Raw genomic sequence first — 19909 nt, forward strand, 5'->3', positions numbered from 1 at the left:
GGTCCTTTTCTGTGGATATTACATCAAGGATCCCACAGACTTTAGTTTCAAATGCACAAGAACATTTTTATTTAGGTTAAAGGTTTAATCATCTTTTGTATCCGTGGGTCTTAAAATACAAATAAACTAAGCTTTCAACTGAGGGCTTAAGTTTATTCTAAGACCATACAGTTTCTTAACATTAATGATCTGCTTAGTTTTAGAACATTTTAGTTACAAACTAGATTAAAATTTTCATGAATTATTATTACATAGTAGTGTTCATGTACCAAATAATAAAGAAAACATTCAAAAGGGAAATGAGAGTGTATTTATAACTTATTAAATGTCGTAGACCTGAGTTACAATGCTTAGGGTGACTTTTAAAATGAATATACTTTTACTAGAATTCTGTATGTGAATAAAATATTCATAAATATTCTGTTGTCATCTCCTAATTAGTGACAGCAGCTAGGACCAACACTGGGGTGAAAAGCCAAACTTTCTCAGTTTACATCTGTGCATCACTGCACACCGCCTGATTGCACATGTTCATCTATGTACAGAAAGTCAGACTCAAAATTTGATCCTTCCTTAGAGCACTGAATCAATTATAAATGCCATTGAAGTAATGTATTAAAAGCTATTCCTTGCTTGGGTTCTTTTGGCTCTGCTTGTAGTCTTAATTCTTTTTTTTTTTTTTTAAAAAAAAAGTGCTTTAGTAAGTGGTCTGGTCAGAAAGAAAGTTTGTAAGCATATTTAAAGACCAGGAACAGAAAACTTGTCTCTGTGAAAAATGGCTTTTTCTTATGCAGGGAGATAAGAAACATTTTCTGATTCACCATCATATTTTTACAAAAGCAATTTTATGAAATTTGAAAATTTTTACTTCATGCAGTTGTGATAATATATTCTTTACTTATTACATATTAATCAGATATTATAAGCTGCAGAACTACTTTGATAACTCACCTCACTATGGAGCTCTGATATGCCATAGATCTTCCTTTAAGAGTTTTTTTGCTATTAAAACTAGGATCTCCAAATGCTGTAAAGCAACAGATGTCATATCCAATGTTGATTAATTATAACAATACTTAACGCCTTGTAAGAATCTTAATATAATAAAGAGCTATGCACAAACTATAGCTTTTTTCCTACTTTTTAATAAATATATATATGCAGAAGTTGATTCACCTCAGCAACTTGACCAACAGATCATGCAAAAGATAACTGGTTAAGTCTTGAGGTGTGTCACTGCCCATGCCTGTATTCTTTGAATTTTAAGCATGCTAAGTCTTATGAAAGTACACAGACTTGCAAGTGTATGCATGATTTCAGTGACTTCACATAGACAATGATAGAGAAGAAACAACAGTCTCCTCCATCAGGTGAAACTCTGAGTAAATTTTTACTTTTGTAAATCTTCAAAATTTTAGAAAGCTTAGCAATACTTGGAAAGAAGTAATTTGATCAGGACACGATTTCCCAAATTTATTCTTTCCAGAATTTCATCTGTGGAACAAATAATGCAGTTTTTCATCTTCACTATTTTCTCACCGAAGTAAACGGAAACTGTGTCACTGATTTTCAGAAATGCATGGTTATGACTTCTGTCAGTGAAAAGTTCACCATTCAGTCCACAATACATTAGAAATGTTTAAAAGATTATTCTTTGAACCAGTATGGATTTTACTTTTATCACACTTCTTTTGTTCAGCTACTTTGTTGTCATTATATCGGTAACTATTCTGAGGCCACCAACTAATTACAGAACACGTCAATTCCCTAAATATGATAGGAGTTGGAAATTCTAGTAATCAGTAAACAATACTTTTGAGTAATTTTCTCAAGATTTGAATTTATCATAGATTGAAAGGTATTCTGAAGACCATGATTGATATTTAGAAAAAACTTGTGCACATTCGTATTTTGACAGCTCTGCAATTTTACAGTTAGCTTTACAAAGCTGAGGCCTCTTCAGCTTGAGAAATTTTTCAGTATTCATGTGCTGTTGTAGTAGCAAATATCACATTTGTTCCTTAAGCCCAAAGAACTGATAAGTCAGAGCAAAAAAGGATACTGACTTTCACTATTGTCTCTTTTTTCCCCAAAACTTGAGTGCTATTTCGGGTTTACATTCCCCTATGAAGTTTATTCATTCAGACATTTAAGTTAGGTAATCATGGTGAGCCTGCTGAGGGATTGAAGTATTTATTTAAATTTGATGTTAATATTCATCAGCATTTAATTTTTGTGTGTGTTTTTTAAATAAATAAATAATAAAGTAAGATCCATTCAACATAGCTAGAATCTTTGTTGCTTGTTTTGCATTTATATCACTAAAAACTTAGGTTAGGTTAAAACTTAAAATGCAAAAACAAAACAAAACAAAACAAAACAAGACAAAAAGCAGCTAAAATTACTTTCTAGATGTCATAGAGTATCTATACATATTTAGCCAAATTATTTTCTATGCCACAGATAAATGTGATATATTAGGATCTATTATTTGTTTACTTAGAATATTTGAACACTCATTTTAAAGGGAAAGTATTATTTTATTGTAGAAATATGACATCTGTCTGAATATAATATTAACATAACATTTTGTTTGATTTTGTAAAACTGCCATGTTATTGAACATTTTGTAATCTCTGCTCATGGATATCAGCTTGTATACATGTTACATTTTACCTGTCTATAAACATTTTTACTTCAAGTCTAAAGGTGTGGCAATGTCCATTTTTTATCAATTAAATAATGATGAATCTCTGAATTGCCTTTGCTCAATAGTCTTAGATACTTACACTATTATTTATTGTGGTGACAATCAAAACATGAAATTTAGAGGGAAGAGATGAGTAGCTGGGCCTAAAATAAGTAGACTGTAAGGGTCCAAATATGAATTTACACCCCTCTAATCAAGCTTTCAAACACAAGACTCTGCCCTAATTGTCACTGAGATATAAAGAGGGCTTGTAAAAGTTCTTTTCTTTTACCTGTATGCTGATAAAAGATCAAATATATTTAAAAAGATGAGAAAAAATGAAAATTAAGAAAAAATCAATAATTAGAAAACAGAATCAACAATTAAAACTAATGATTTCTCTAAAAAAATGACTGTTTTGGATCATGAAAAAGAGTAGTTGCATCTCAAACAGAGAAAATAAAATAATTTCTTTACACTAATGGATAGAGTGAGAGGGAGTAGTCCTGCCAGACAACAGCAGTTACAGTGAATTAGAAGACAAATTTATTTCTTGAGAAATTGAGTCAGAAGCATATCCTGCACGGTGCAGTCTCTGCTGGCTACATGCTTCCAGAGTTTAGAAAGATGTACACTAATATGCTTTCCTTCAGTTATACATCAGGAAATGTTATGCTACCCGACAATCTCAGTTGTATGATGAATGTCTTACCTGCCTCTTACTCAGTATGGCCAGGATGTTAGAAATGATAGGTGAGCTGCCTGTAAGCATGGGACGGTATCCAATTGAGTTTCAGTCTTCTTCTGAAAACACATACCTCCACAAACTTTTGCTTGTGCTCTGTAATCTCTTTGCCATTGATCATATAACTCCTTTCTCATTTTATTAATCATCTTACTCTCTGCCCTTGCTCTACCCTTCTCTCCAGCAGGAGAGTGACTCTACGTTCAGTAATATTTTTATTGATTCATCACCACATCAAGTAATTTGCTGAACTTGAAGCCAGGAGAGATTGTCTTCATTGATTCCTGATTAATTCATTCGTATTTGAAAGCTGGGTACACAAGTAATAATTCAATTGAAATTCCTTCACTGCTTAATTGCTCTGCCCTAAATCTAGCATGTTAAATCAGATAATCAGGCATTATGAGTGACATTAAGATATCTTCTTTTTTTTTTTTCTTCCCAAAAAACAGTTATTAGAATATCATTATAAGGAATACTTCTATTAATATTTATCCATAATTATACAAAAAAAAAAATATATATATATATATATAGGCTGAAAGTTTGAAAGGATATATATATATATATCCTTTCAAACTTTCAGCCAGTGTTGTGTATTGTATATATGGGAAAGTCTGCTTCAAAAGAATGCCATGAGAGAATCATGACCCCAAACCTGCATACTCATAGCTTAAAAGGACAATAAGAATAGCTGATCTCAGCTACAATTATGTGGTTTTATTTTGGTTTCACCTGCTTTACATGTGAAGATTTTGCCCCATTTCATTCCAGCACTGAATCTCTCTGGAACTATTCTACCTTCATGATTATATTCATGGCCTCACTGAAATATGTAATGTTTCCTTACACCAGCTGACCTACATGTCAAAAGCTTGAGACACGTGAAAACTTAAGGTCATCCTTAGCTTCAAAGAGTGTGTATTTTACTGCAAGTCGATAATAACGATATTTAACAGTGAAGGGCTGAAAAATAGAATTCTAATGCTTCTCACTAGAAAACACTCATTTCCTTTGCTATAGCTACTATGAGACATTTTGCATGTCTCATTATAAGAATTAGCAATGTTTGTTAAACTTTTATACGCTGCCATTCAAGAACCTTAAGAGTTAAAAATGTTCTTACAATACATTTGGGAATAGACATAGATGCTTATATATGTACATTTGATGTCTTCTAAATTTGTCATCAGAAAAAAAAAAAAAAAAGAAAAGAAAAAAAATCCCTTCAAAATATTAAAGTGATTCAAAAAGATCTATTTTCTATAAATCAATGTTGATTTCTACTAAATTATATTTATTTCCTTTGAATTCTTTTTCATCAGGTTCTACTAATTTCTCTAGGGTCAATGCCAGTTGATACAGTCTATAAGTGCACAATTCATCTTCTTCATTATTGACAACGCATGCTTTCTTTCAGTCTTCTGAAACATCTTTACTTTTTCCAGGGTGACTGAAAATCAGCAATAGCAGTGCTCAGAAGCCTTCTCTGTTACAAGTTGTCCTGCTGGTTTAAAACTGTCTGTCCTTGTTAGCTGCTATTTAACATGTTCCTCAGTTGCCATTGGAATGCAAATCAATTTGTTGTTACTCTGTGATCTGACTATGAAGTATTGTTTCTTTTCCTAACACTGCATGTTTTTGGTGTTTTCTACAACTAACAATTTAGCCACTTGAGTGTAGTCATATTCTGATAGGGATCTTTTTATTTCTTATTGCCTCTCTCACTTTTTATCATTTTTCTTTTTTTTTTTTTTTCTTTCAAAAAACTTGTTTTTTTGTTTGTTGTTGTTGTTGTTTCTTTTCTCTATAATCATCATTATGATTTCTGTGCATAGATAAATGAAGCCTGGTATCCTTTTGATTTTATTTGTTCTGTATTTCTTAGACTCTGATTTATAAAATTCAAAGTCACAGAATGATTGAGGTCAGAAATAACCTCTGGAGGCCATTTGCTTCAACCTGAACTCAAATAGGGCCACCTACAGCAGGTATCTCAGGACCGTGTCCAGAAGATTTTTGAATTATCTCTGAACACAGAGACTTCACCACCTCCCTTGACAGCTTGTTCCAGTCACCTTCAGAATAAAAAAGTGTTGCCTGACAGTCAGATGGCACCTCCTGTGTTACATTTTGAGACCATAATCAGACAGGTTTCAGTGGGCCCATTTCTCCTGCCTGTTGAGTTCCCTCTGGATGGTGGCACAACCCCCTGAAGTATCAACCACACCTGCAGTTTTTTGTCAACAGCAAACTTGCTGAGAGTGCATTTTGCTCTATTATGCAGTCCATCAACAAAGATATTGAATAGGGCTGGATCAGACTCCTGGCCAGGCTGTGTAGCCAGTTTTTAGTTCACTTGTTGGACTGATCATCCAGCCCATAAGGATATTTATAAGGATTTTATGACAGACAATGAATGTTTACTGAAGTATATGTAGTCAATATGTTCTGTTCTTATCTACCAGGCCAGTCACTTCATCATATAAGTTTATCAAGTTGGTATGACTTTCCCTTGGTGAATCCATGCTGACTACTTCTCATGACTTCCTTGTGCTCTGTGCCTCGAAATGGAACATTAGTTCTTTCCAGTGACTGAAGTGAAGCTGACCAGCCTATAGTTTCCTCAGTCTTCTTCCTTGCACTTTTCTGAAGACTGGAGTGACCATTTCTTTCCCCCAGCCATCAACCAGCTCCTCAAATCTCCAAGCATATATTTAATGATTTTGAAATTATTCTTAAAAAATCAGAAGTCTTAAATTCTGAAGAGGTCTAGCTACTACTCGTACTACTGGATTTATATCACTATCAAAGAACAACCAAAAAATATCATTAATATTTGAAATACATATGAAGAAAATATATGTATTTGGAGAAAGATCTACAAGACTATCAAGAACCACATTCAAGGCTACAATCAGTAGGCCATCTGTATTCAAATCAACGTCTAAAAATGTGTTTAAGTAAAGCTGAATAATAAGTTCCTGAAGCATCGAAATATTCCTGATTTTTTGATAATTATAGAGATTTTATTAAATGCTTTTTTGAAATGAGGCAAATATATACATAAACACATACTAGAATCAAAATAAAATAAGTGACTATTCAGATATTATAATTGAATAATATGGGTATAGAAGTGTCTGTTAGCTATATTGTTGATGATAATGATCTTTTTTTATAATATAAATTTAACATTATTTGATTAAAATATTATATGTATATTATTATGTGATAAAATATTTTCAAATAATTGTTTGTTATAGAACAGGAATAGTTGCATCCAATTAAAAAAATACACTACTCTATTTGAAGTAAACTATCTGAAAAAAACTGAAATGAGATTTTTTTTCCCCATGTATACGCACGTATAGACAATAACGTTATCTGAGGGATCTGATATATTTTGTTGGTAGCATATGATGAAGTTGCCTTGAGGTTCCTTTTGAATAGAGGGCCGTGTCTTAAAGGAATTCAATCTAAGTTTAGCTAATTCTTGAGGCTGTCTGTGTGATTCCATCTGTGGCAGGGGAAATTGCTCAGTCAGGGACAAATTATTTAATAAGTTTCTTAAGATGTAATTAGGCAAAATGGAAATCAGAAAATGAGTAAAAGGAATGTGACACGTTTCTCACCTAGCAATGAATTTGGAATGTAGTTTGATATTTATTATATTTTTAAAGACTCTATGTTAATGGAATACAGAGTATATATTCTTTCCCTGTGTTATAAATGCAGTTGTTCATTGGGGAATGCTGGTATGTTGCAAGTTCTTCCACTGAGTCTGATCTCCTGGCTGATAATGCTACACTGCCAGACCTTCAGATCAATGGTAATTCTGTCCATAATGTACATTTGATAATGTTAAATTCAAGCACTTTTAAGAGTCCGTCCGGCATGTAGGAAACACTATCTTCTGTCTTGGGATCTACTGAAAATAAGACAAAGAAAATAAACCTAAAATATATTTTCTCTAAACAAAACATATCTGGTGACTTTGGAGTTACAAAAGAGCTACATAAAGATGCAGCATCCTGGCAGTGGTTTTGGGAATGGTAGTGGTAAGATCTAAGGCAGTGATCCTTTACAGTTGAAAGTCATAAGGTACTCTAAGCTCTTTCTAGGCAATCTGCACTTTCAATATTTAACCATACCAATGCATTGAATGACATTGCTTGGGACTTTACAATAGGATATATTGCAAATATTTTGAAATATTTTAGTACCTAAATATCAGTCACCTTCTATTTTAGATTTGACTTTGATCACAATGTTACATTCTATTTATCTTGGGTAAAGAAAGAGATAAACATAGTTTTGCCACTGACACTTAAGTTCTGTACATTTTATTCTGTTTATCTTCAGAAAACTGTGTTGAGCAGGCTGAGAGTTTCACTTATATCTACCATATTTAACTGAAATTCAGATATGTACATTATATAAAATGATAAGAGCATGAAGGCACTGGACTGTGGTCCCTTCATGAATAGAATTTTCATGAAGTAGACCTGTTCTTTTAATAAATGATAATCAGACTGGGATGGAAATGACAAGTTTTTGACATCAGTGCTAAGACTGTCATGAATAGACCTGTGTAGACAGTAAACTACAGTCCTTTTTAAAGTAGGATATTTAAAAGCACAATGCATATTAGCAAAATATAAAGGCTTGCTTTTATTTCAAAGTGGAATATATTGACAAAGCCTGCCACTGGCCGCTTTAAAATACATCCAAACAAAACAGAGTCTTAAATTATATAACTCCATTATTCTACTACTTTAAAAAACTGCCTTGAAGGAAACTGATTCAGTAACCAACAACCAAACATTTGCTTTCTTGAGTGCCTCACAGAAACTGACTTTCTTTTGCTGGCCTACTTTTTCATTTGAAAATATGATTACTTTTATCTAATAAAATTACAGGGTGTGGAAGGAAGATGTTAAATTATCAATTTAATCCATGAATTCCATCATCTTTTTCATTTTTAAGTGACACTGTTAAGCAGCAGATTTAATTAGGCAACTTGCAGTAAAATAGAGAGTGGTTAAAATGCCAGAAATTGAGTATGAAGATCTTTTTTATTATCACCCTTGGTAATTCACTCCAATGTTCTTTCTTTTGCATGTTTTCTTTTTTTCCCACTATCTGAATTTGGACTTCAAGTGGGTCAGTGGCATATGGAAAGGAAAATGAATGACACCCTGTATTCTTACTAAAGAATGACCCCCAGATATTTTTAAATACAATTTTATTCTGCAAAGAAATGTCTGTTCCAGAAGCAGACCAGTGCTTATACTTTGTTGGTCAGAACAATGTTTTGGTATCACCTAGCTCCAGTCATATGAGCTGTAGTTTGTAGCTGTTCCACTCATAATTCACTCTGTATTGTAATGCAAAAGGGACTCAGGTTTTGCCGTCCTTATTCATATGTTACACACTGTGACATTAGCTCCACTGCTCTCACGGGGTATTGTACTAGTCAGCAGAATTCATGGTGGCAAAATCTACTGATACTTCCTACACACTGTCCTCAGCACTTAATCTGAGAATATACTCCACAATTCATTGTCAAATGATTAAAAAACAAACAAACAAACAAAAATTTAAAAACAAAATCTTAGGTTTAGCTCTGTTGTATCAAGCAGAATAAAAATAAGAATTCCTGTTTTCCTTAAATGATTTGTTATTGGAGGAGAGAAGAATCATAGAATCAAAATACCTAGAGGTGACAGGGACCATAAAGATCATCTAGTTTCAATTTCCCTGCTGTGGATCAGCAACCAATAACCAATAGTGCCAACCACTAGATCAGGCCCCTCAGAGCCCCATTCAGCCTGGCTTTGAACGCCTCCAAGAATGAGGCATCTGCAATTTCTCTGGGTAACATCTTTCTGTGCCTCACCACAGAAAAGAATTTTTTCCCTAACATCTAACCTAAATTTCTCCTCTTTTCATTTTCATTTAAAGCCATTCCCCTTTGTCCTATCACTATAAGACTGTTTACAAAGTCAGTCTCCCTCCTGCCTATAAGCTTTCTTCAAGTACTGAAAGGCCTCAATTATGTCTCTTTGGAGCCACCTCTTTCCCAAGGTTAACAAGCCCAGTACCCTCAAACTTTCTTCATAGGAGAGCTGCACCGGTCCTCTGATTATCTTCATGGCCCTCCTCTGAACGTGCTCCAACAACTCCTTGTCATTCCTGTGCTGGGGCTCCAAGGCCTAGACACAGTATTCCAGACGAGGCCTCCTGAGGGCAGTGTAGAGAGGGACAATCACCTCCTTCTCCGTACTGATCAATTCTCTTTTGGTGCGGCCCAGGATACCTTTGGTCTTCCAGGCTGCAAGTGCAACACTATTGATTCATGCCCTGCTTTTCACAAACCAGGATTCCGGAGTTCTTATGCACAGAGCTGCTCTCAGTGAGTTCTTCTCCCAGTCTGTACACATATCTAGGATGAGAGATGTAGGGAAATGCCAAGTGTGCAGTGTTATGATAATCTGATGCAAGCTGGGCAGTTCTCCAAGCTAACAAGAGCTCTAGGGAGACTTTTCCTCTCAGACTCCTGTATTATCTATTCCAAAGCAAACTCCTGAAGTTAAATGGAGGCATGTGCTCCTGTAATTTAGGTAGTACTTTTAAGATGCTACAGAGTTTTCCTATAGCCCATTATCAAGCCACACTCTTCAACAGAGTGGATTTGAGCAGTATTTGTTGAGCACCGTGAATTTCTCATTCACAAAAGCTTAGGTTGTGCAAAATAAATTAGTTACAGAATGAATGTTAAGATTATAGAAACAACTGAGCAAAGTTGAAATTTATTTCATTTACATATGACTTTGAATGGAAAAAGAAGTAGGAATATCTTTTATTTTTATTTTTATTTTTATTTTTATTTTTATTTTTATTTTTATTTTTATTTTTATTTTTATTTTTATTTTTATTTTTATTTTTATTTATTTTCATAATAGGACACTTGTATCTTTTGCTAGACAAGAAAAAAAGGTCTTTGATTTAAAAAGTTTTGTATTTGTTTATTTTATATTTATATATATAAATATATGAATAAATATTTGAAATCCAAAATGAAAAAAAAATTCTAACTCAATTTTGTTCTTATTTTGGATTTGTTTTTCGGTTTTGTTTGTGGTTGTTGCTATTTTGAAACTGAAATATATCTCTTTCTTCCTAAATAAAACCAGAACTTCCAGAATCTACGTTCCTGTATTGTTCTGACAGCAATTTTGCCTTTTCCCATTTATATTCCCTATTACACAAAGTTATTTTAATTTCAAAATCTTATATTCTTGGAGGTGAACTGAACAGTCTTTCTGCATGTTGCCCTCTTCGTATCTGAAGAGGGAATTTTCCTGCTTTTCTCCAGCATGACAGATGTGGAGCTTTTCCTTCAGTTTTGCTTTCTTGCCTATTTGTCAGTGGGTCATTGAATAAACAGAAGCTGAAACAAGATCAAACAGATATAAAAAATCAAAACTGTGCTCAGAAAAAGTCAATTAGCTATAGAATAAAGAACTACTAATTGAAGCTGAGAAATAAGTAAAAATAAAATCCTATTTTCATTAGATACACTCTTAAGAAAGCTTCTTTTTTGAACATTAAATTGCTCTTTTTCTAAATTATAAAGGATTTTGTGTTGAAAATACGCCAGCTGGAGAAAACATTTGGATGAACTTGTAGAAGTAAAATAATACTATTAGCTTGCCATCAAACTTTTCTCTCCTTTTCTGGGAATATTTGGTAGTAGTCATTGTTTCTTTAATGAGGGGTTCCTAGGGTTATGAGATATGTGTTAAAAATATAAGGAATGAAAGTGGAGGTCACAGAGCTCCAAATCATTCCTTCAGATCTGCAAGAATGTTCAGGGTTTTCTTGTTGTTGTTGTTTGTTTGTTCGTTTCTGTGAACTTGCTGAAAGTTTTCATTACATAATATAATAGTTCAGTAATATAGTTCAGTACTTATCCTTTTATAGAAAGGCAATATTGCTGCTGAAGCTAATGGAGTAGGGTATGAGGCCAATACATAGGTTAAAGCAGCTGTTAGACTACAATAACATAATCCTATTTACCTCAGCTAAAAGTGACACCTTTCTGTCAGGAAATATATTCAGTAAAATTAAATAAATCTTCACTTCAGAAAGGTCTCTCAGACCCTCTCAGTTTCTCAGTTGCTGATAATCACTTTAAATGCAAACTTGAAGACCACTCATGCCTAAATATGACTCAGCACTGAATGAGTATCCAGGAAGAGTTTGAAATTTTTCTGTTTGTGGTTGATAAAATCATCACTGACTACTATGATAATATATATGAACTCCTCCCCCACCCCGGCATCCTCCCCTCCACCTACTGCAGAGGTTACTCTGGCTCCCTGCTGTCAATGTAAGTCAGTCAGTCAGTACAGACAGTATGGCAGATCAGTCAGAGCAGTGCACAAGTTACACCGACTAAGAATTATCAAAATATCTGTGCTGGTGCTTATTTTTGCAAGAGATGAAGGAAATTTATGATTGGTAGCGGATAGACACAATTAAGCGTGTTGACACACTCAAAATTTTGGAGCCAGACAGAATATGATAAAAAGTGTTTAGATAACATCCTTCATATTACAGAAAAGTATCAGAACCCTGATTTCCCCGAGTCCTCCACCTTAAGGTGGATATTATAGAGCTTACAGCCATTTCTCTTCTGCAACTTCCTGTTTCTACTGACTCCAAAATGTACCTGTTACTGCGGTGAAGAGTTCCAAGAAAGAATTTTTATGGACTTACAGAAGATATTATTTGCTTTTATCTGTGTGAATCACATTTCTTTCAGTACAAAATTGATGAACTTTATTATTGTTGCTCTTCCATTGAATAAGCTGTTAGTTTAAATGGGTACTGCTGATTAATAATATTGTATATGGTTCTAATTGAAATAGCAAATGTTTTTCTTGTCATCAAATTTTAATTGATAAGTCCATCAATTATATATGTAGGATAGTAGTACAAAGAAATAGAGAAAAACTGATAAGAAATGAAACAGTTCAGATGGCAGGCAGTGTTAAAGGTAGATATTAATTTTCTTCCTCTGATAATTAAGTGAAATTTGATTAATGTTACTCTGAATGCAATAAATTAAGCATGCTGATTTTCCTTTCTATTTGAAGTTAATTTGTAGTGCTGTCACAGAGTTAACTCTAAATCTATCTGTGTTTGTGACAGGGGAACAACAAGGCCACAGGCCCACTGGCACAAAAAAAGGGGAGGGAGGGTGAGGGGGTTGGTGGCATATAGGCCAGTTCAGCCTGGTTCTGTAAACAATGGGGCAGGGGGACCCATGGATCCATACCCCAGGAAAGGGGACTGAGTAAAAGGGGGAAGGGTAGGGAGATGGGCCTAAAAACAGAACAGCAGCAAGGCTCTGAGGAGAAAAGTTAATTTACTGAATATGATATCAGAATGCAAGATAACTGTCTCACTCCAGTTTATAGGAGTCCAATTTATAGGAGGGAGAGGAGCTTCTTTGATATATGTATACCTGATGTGAAATTAAAAAACAAAGTTCAAATGTTGGTCCGACCAGTTTATTACAAGTCTTAATCAGGGAGATGGGGAAGGGGAGGCTGGCGACTATTGCAGATTATGGTGATAGGAAAGGGAAGGTGGGCAATAGAAAAGATAGGAAATAAAATCAAGTAGTCTTTGTGGAGAGCAAGAGGGAGATGCTGCCACCACAGGTCCAGCATGGTCAGGTCCAGCGTGGTTCGTCTTCATTAGTGATGGGTCGTCGGGGGCTGTTGTTCAGTTGACGATGGTGACCACAGTTAACTTCCCAATGGCAGTACAAACTTACTTAAGTCCAAAGTGGTTGAATCAGCTCCTTTTGGAGTGACAGCTTCTGGATCTCAGCAGGAACTCCTTCTGTTCCCATCTTCTGGACCTTACCAGCAGATAAGAGGGAGCATGGGGGCTCCAACTTGTATCTTGCCTTCACAGAATACAATAGTATCATCCCCCAGTCTCTCATAGCAAGCTGGAGTTATTTGGTCACAGGCCAGATCTTCCACCAGTAAATAGTCCCGAGAACTCTCTTCCAGAGGCAAACAGCTCCAAAGAAATGCTTTCAAATGTAAGATTGTTTATCTTACATTTCCACAGTGATGTTGATTGCTACATGGCAAAACTCACCTCTCATCTCCTAGATAAGTCAGAGTCTTAGTGCAAGAAATGCCTCAGAAAGCAAGCTTTGAACCAAAAAACAAAGAAGGATTCATACAATAACACAATGTAAGACAATATAGCTGGAATTGAGGCTAATAAATCAAATAAAAATAAGAGCGTCTGAAACCAAAGACCTTACTCTAAGGTGAAATGGCTGGGGAGCACTCACAGTGCTGGGCAGTGAGAAAGGACTTGCAAGTTTTATCTTTTCCTCTGAATGCAAAGTCCTTTGGGCTATATAGTTTTCCTCTTCTGAGAGAGAAAAAAAATCAGCAGTCCATGGAACTGGAGCATTAACTCTTTAATTCCCAGTGCTATACATGATGTTATATTGTGGAATGCTGATAAAAAAAATCATAAAACCATGGCAAGTGTGTTTGTAAATTTCTAGAAACCATTAGTGCACCGTACTGTCAATTAAAGGATGGTAGCTTCGTTAACCTATTTGCTGCCCTCCCTTTTGTTTTCTCCTTTCCCTCTGCGCAAGTGCCGCCTGTTCCATATCAACATATTATATAGTCAGATAGGAATTGGAGGCTGACCTACTGGAAAGCAGCTCTGCAGAGAAGTACCTGGGAGTCCTGGTCCTGGTGGACAACAGGCTGACCATGAGCCAGCAATGTACTCACATGGACAAGAAGTTATCCTAGATTGCATTAGGAAGAGTACAACCAGCAAGTCAAGGGAGGTGATCCTCCACCTCTACTCAACCCTGCTGAGGCCACATCTGGGCTATGTAGTACAAGAAAATTATGAAGCTCCTAGAGCAATCCTACTGGAGGGCTACAAAGATGATTATGAGGCTGACGCACCTCTCCTATGAGGAAAGGCTGAGAGAGTTGGGGCAGTTCAGCCTGGAGATGAGAAGACTAAGAGGGGATCTAATTAATGTGTACAAATATATTGAAAGAGGGTATCAACAGGATGAGACCAGGCTGTCTTGTGTGATGCTTGACAAGAGGACAATTGGTAACAGCCTCAAACTGAAACACAGGAAGTTCTATCTGCATATGAGAAGAAACTTCACTGTGAGGATGACTGAGCACTGGAACAGGTTGCCCAGAGAGTCTGTGGTGTCTCCTTCAGTGGAGATTTTCAAAATCTGCCTGGATGCAATCCTGGGCAATGTGCTCTAGGTGATCCTGCTTGAAGGAGATCAGACTAGGTGATCCCAAGTGGTTCCTTCCAATCTAAACCATCCAATGATTCCATGATTCTGAGAAGACCTATGAACTGTAAAACGTGCCTAATAGATAGTATACTGATTCTCCTCTTTTTCTCCTTTGTTCCCCATTCTGCCACTAAATCATGGAACATTATCCCCCTTCCTCTTTTAATCTGCTTGCTGTTAATGTTAACCCACCAACTAACTTCCTTTTCTTCTGGTTCAAAAGGAAGGTTAGACAGTAGCTGAAAACATATCCTTGAGTAGGATAGAGGATTATGGTTGTTTTCAAGGCTTAAGAAAGTAGTATCTTTTCCAACAGTTCTGGCACAGTCACTTCTATTGCTCCAAACCAAAAGGGAAGATTTAGTTGGACTTTAGGGTTGATGGTCATATTCCATTTCTAAACATAATTGTCATATCAGTCAAGTCCCATGGAAATGGTCTTTCCAGTCTTCACTCATTTCTTTCTCTCTGCTTCTAAAGTGCATTTACTTCAGAATTCTGTCAGTCATAGAGAATGTTTATAACTTGAATTCAAAATCATTCTTCTTTTGTTGCAACACATTTGCCTTTCATGAAATACCAACATTATTTCTATTGTAGACCATGATCAGTGGTGGGAATTGATTTGATCTTTCTTCCCAGTAGGGAAGGACATTCCTTTTGTCTTTTTATTAAATCTGTAATGTGGCAGCTCAAATGATGCAGTTTCCATCACACTGTGGTGCCATGTGTGCATTTTTGTAAAGGGGACAGAAATGATGATGATGTCACAAAGCAAAATCTGCCATAATATCAGACATTTTCTGATGAAAACCCTGAAATACTATATTGACCATTTATATGAATTGTGTAAGTTACATTGAGTTCATAGACAAGAAATTATCTTTCAGAAAGTAAATTAATTTGACATTTCTTTAACTCTGTCTCTTGAACCTAAGTTGATATTAAGAGAAAGAAAAATCTTCTACTCATCCGTCCATTCACTCGTTCATTCATAACCATATTTTACTCTTAGGCACAATTGCTGCCTTTTCTATCTTGAAGAATATTGTCAAAGTTTTCAGTCTTTCATTTATGCATGAAAGTGATTACAGAACCCTTTTGCTAGATTTTTCAAGAGCGTAGATCTTGGATGTTAACTTAGAAATATAGTAGATGATTCACTGTACTATCTACCTCATTATTTGTAATTCTGTCTTGTAAATCAAGATCTAACAAACTCTCTGTGAAGACAAAATTTCAAATAGAACAACTTACCTGAGAACTTGGCTTGAGATCATGTATCTGACTTTTACAGTTGTTGAGTCATGCAAAATAGAATGAGAGAACAGCGTAAGCTGATACTGAAATAGAAACACACACAATTAAGTCATATAAAAAACACAGATATATCAAGTTAAAAAAAAAAAGAGTAAGGACTCTGTCCATGACATCCCTTTTAATTCCTCTGACTAGGAAACCCTATAGATGGAAGTCAGCACTGAAGTTTGGAACAGGACTCAGATTCAAGGTTTACTGCAGTTAGTCAGATTTTCTAGTTCAGACATATCCCTGAATATATTTCTGAAAACTTTGTGACAGGATCGATTTGGACTTCAAATGCAGAGTCACTTTGAATTACTTTTGAGGTTCTGCATGTTGTTGGTGTAGGAATGCATCCAACAATGTAGGATTGCTGGCGTAACTGTAAGTTGTGCAACTGAGCAAACTTAACCAAGGTTGAATTTTTAAACATACTTTTGCCAACAGTTTCAGAGAACTAAGGGTTCCCTGAACTACTGTACTTTTCCACCTGACCACTAAATCATTAAGACTATGAACTTGCACGTTTAGAAATTTAGTGGTTTCTGTGTAACTCTTCAGTGTTTCAGATCTCTCAAAAACAACAAAATTTTGGTTTTCCTTACCAATATTATTCCTAGACAGGCTGAACCTTTCAAAAGTTAAAGGATTTTTGGTGCCAAAGGTTGCATTCTATTCAGATAAAAGATTATTTTTCTAGTTGGTGTTGAACAATGAATTTTAGAGTACGTAAGACCTGTCAGTTTTAATTACTCAGAAAGACTGAAAAAAAAACCACAGGAAATTAAGCCCTGAAATGCATATGATTTGAATAGCACATAGAAGGTAGAGTTGTCAGTTATTTTTAAGTTCTATCTGACTTTGTTAAATGTGACTTCCTGGCCAATATTTCAAAAAAACTAAATTTGTATCAAATGAAGTTGATGGACTTGAAATTCAATGTCTAAAGTATACTGAAGACTGATAATCTAGAGTGTCGTAATCTTGTACCAGAATGTTTTCAGATATTTAAAAGCTAACTTCTGTATGCATTTTAATAATTTGAAAAACTAGACAATATCTTTCTTCCAGACAAGCTGTTTATAAATTATTTACCGTCTAGTATTCATGAAAATATCTGAACTTTCAAGTCAGAAAGTCATCATAGAGCATAATGCACTTAAAGTTATTTTTAATAGTTATGAATGCATGTTCAGTTAAAGGAATTTCTGTCATTGATATGGAATCCAGTATTACTCAAGTTTCACAATATATTGTCTGTATCTTTGTAGTATAATTAATGCTATACTTTATACAATCATAACAGATGATCTGATCATAATTAATAGCAGTTCAAGCACTATTTCTAGGAGCTCTGATTTCCTCAAGCATTGAAACTTGAAACAGGATTGAATGGGTGGTTTAGTCACACTTTGTTCACACTGAAAAGTCAAGATTGTTTTTTAACATTTGCAGTTAAAGTCATATTCTCATCATTTGTTAATATATTAACAAATTTTTAATTATATATAATAACATAAAACAATATGAGATATATTAACATTTGTTAATTAATACTCAAAATTATTGTCAAAGATACTGCTACATTGAAAAAATATTGAACATCCATGAGTTAAATATTTCTTACCATAGTTAAATTGTATAATACAGAAATTAAACAAGGAACTTGCTGTGAACATCTTTCTTGGCTCATAGACACACAGAATCATCCAGGTTGGAAAAGACCTCTTAGATCATCTAGTCCAACCACCAATGAAAATCTTTTTTGCTGACAAAAATTTTACCAATTTAGAAAGAAATACATTTTATTATTTTGAATTTTGATAAATGTATCAATACAGTAGGACACGTCTTGATAATAATCTCACTGTCCCTTAGCTCAAATGCTGTACAGTAGTGAGGAGGCAGGTCTAGGCTACCATGAATGGAGTAATAGTCTGCATATAAAATATCATCTTAAAATTTTCACTACTCAGCAGATGTCCATGTTGGCTTCTGAGAAAGTAATTTTGAAGTCAGTCAAATAGTAAGAAAAATAATGTTAGGACCAGCTTTACATTGAATGTACCCGGTGCCTTTATAGGGAGCTAGGAGCTCAACATGAATAACTCAGATTGTAATTAAATTCTCTGTCTCATCATAAAATTGATGAGGACTTAAGAGATTAGCTAGTTGAATGTTGACATTCAGTTGTGCAGAAAACATACATGAATCTTCCACTCCCAATTGCAGGTCAATGCCCACTGGGTAGCTTTGCAAATTTTGCTGTTAAGTTAATTCATTTCAATATCAATTCATGAGAATGTCACTTTGAATAATAATAATATTATTAACTGAGGCCACAAAATGTTGTCCATTTCTCTTTCAAGTTCCTTGGCAGTATTCTACCAGCAGTGGGGCATCTACCCTGGAAGAGCAGGGACTTATTCTGCACAAGAGCAAAGGCTGACAAATTAAACACTTTCTGCAAAGAAATGGGAATTGTTTAGCCAATTGATAAGAACTAAGCCAAACTTAGCACCTTCCTCCACAAGTGAGTATAAATTTGCCCAAAATCTTTCAATGAAAGTTTCGGCAGACCTGCCAACACAAATTGAAAAGGAAACTCTGAAAAGACAGGAGGAATTTTTAGATTTCATTAATGTCAGAGTTTGTATCAAAACTAAATAAAGGCCTTGGTATATATTTATTTGATCATAGACTAGATGTGCACTAGGTGATACTAAGTACAGGAACTGTTAATTGCACAGGATCTCAACAGGGATTTTGGGAAAGCAGGTCAGCTAATTTCAGCCACCTTTGGCAAGCATCCATAGAAGAGGATGTGCTAATAAATTAGAACGACAGTACAAGTAGTATTTAAAATGCTTTTGCCCAAGAAAAGAAGTTAATTTTCACCTGGACATTTATTTTTAGAAAAACAGAAAAAGAAAAATACACTCCTTTGATTAATAAGAGGAATATAGTTCTTCAGATCAGCTTTTGTACAAGAAAAGTCAGAAAATGACTCAAATCCCCAATTTGCATTCAACAGATCATTCAATAAACAAGTACTGAAAATTATAACTCTATTGATATGATAGAGCTATTGATGAAATAGTACAGAAATTAAAAAGCCGCTTTCCAGACCACCTGCTTTCAATACTGTATTATCATACAAAATTTAAAAGTAATTTCAGTTAAGATTTATGTGCAATCAAAATAGAACACTGATCTTACCTGTATCATTCATTTTTGGTTAGTTTTCTGTTCTCCACACTGCATCTCATATAAATTGTCTCTTCAGGTGAAGTGTGAAAAAAATCTGAGTAAGATCGTGTAAGTTTCCCTTCAGAAAAGTTTTCAGAGAAAAGAAATTACAGCATATCCAAAGTGCACTTGGGTAGCATGTAATATTTTCCTTTGTAGCTTAAGAGTGAGAAGTCACAGGTTCATTATCCACTGTCACAGTATTTGTTGTTTATCTTCAACATACTGACATCAATATCCCATTTTGAACTCTAAGTTTATAACCATGATGATGTTGTGATGATGATGTGGACAGCTTTTAAAAAATTATAGCATTTCTTTAATGCATACGTAAACATAACATAGATGCTCAACCTTTTGGCTTGCTTGGGTCATTCTGAGAGAAAAGAAATTGCCTTTGGCCACGTATAAAGCACGTTAAATTGTTAATGTATATATGAATGTATAATCAATGAATATACAGGTGTTATAACTATGAAATAAACAAGAGTTTGGCTAAGCAGGTTATTATACCAAAAGAGAATAGATCAGG

At 34.7% G+C, this 19909-nt stretch overlaps 1 protein-coding gene and 1 long non-coding RNA gene across 2 annotated transcripts in view; one reads left to right on the top strand and one right to left on the bottom strand.

Moving 5' to 3' along the window:
- The window catches only part of CNTNAP2 (contactin associated protein 2), a 758846-nt gene that overhangs the window by 4772 nt on the left and 734165 nt on the right, over positions 1 to 19909 (top strand). The gene's annotated exons all lie outside the window — the stretch shown is intronic.
- LOC149918362 (uncharacterized) lies at positions 13002 to 19384 on the bottom strand. Its single transcript, XR_016465405.1, has 3 exons — positions 19348 to 19384; positions 16084 to 16169; positions 13002 to 13678 (listed from the first exon to the last, which is right to left on the bottom strand). It is a non-coding gene; the product is annotated as an uncharacterized LOC149918362 (long non-coding RNA).

The sequence above is a fragment of the Phasianus colchicus genome, chromosome 3 (assembly GCF_987193195.1).
Source record: "Phasianus colchicus chromosome 3, bPhaCol1.hap1.1, whole genome shotgun sequence".
In the NCBI taxonomy this organism is placed as follows: Eukaryota; Metazoa; Chordata; class Aves; order Galliformes; family Phasianidae; genus Phasianus; species Phasianus colchicus.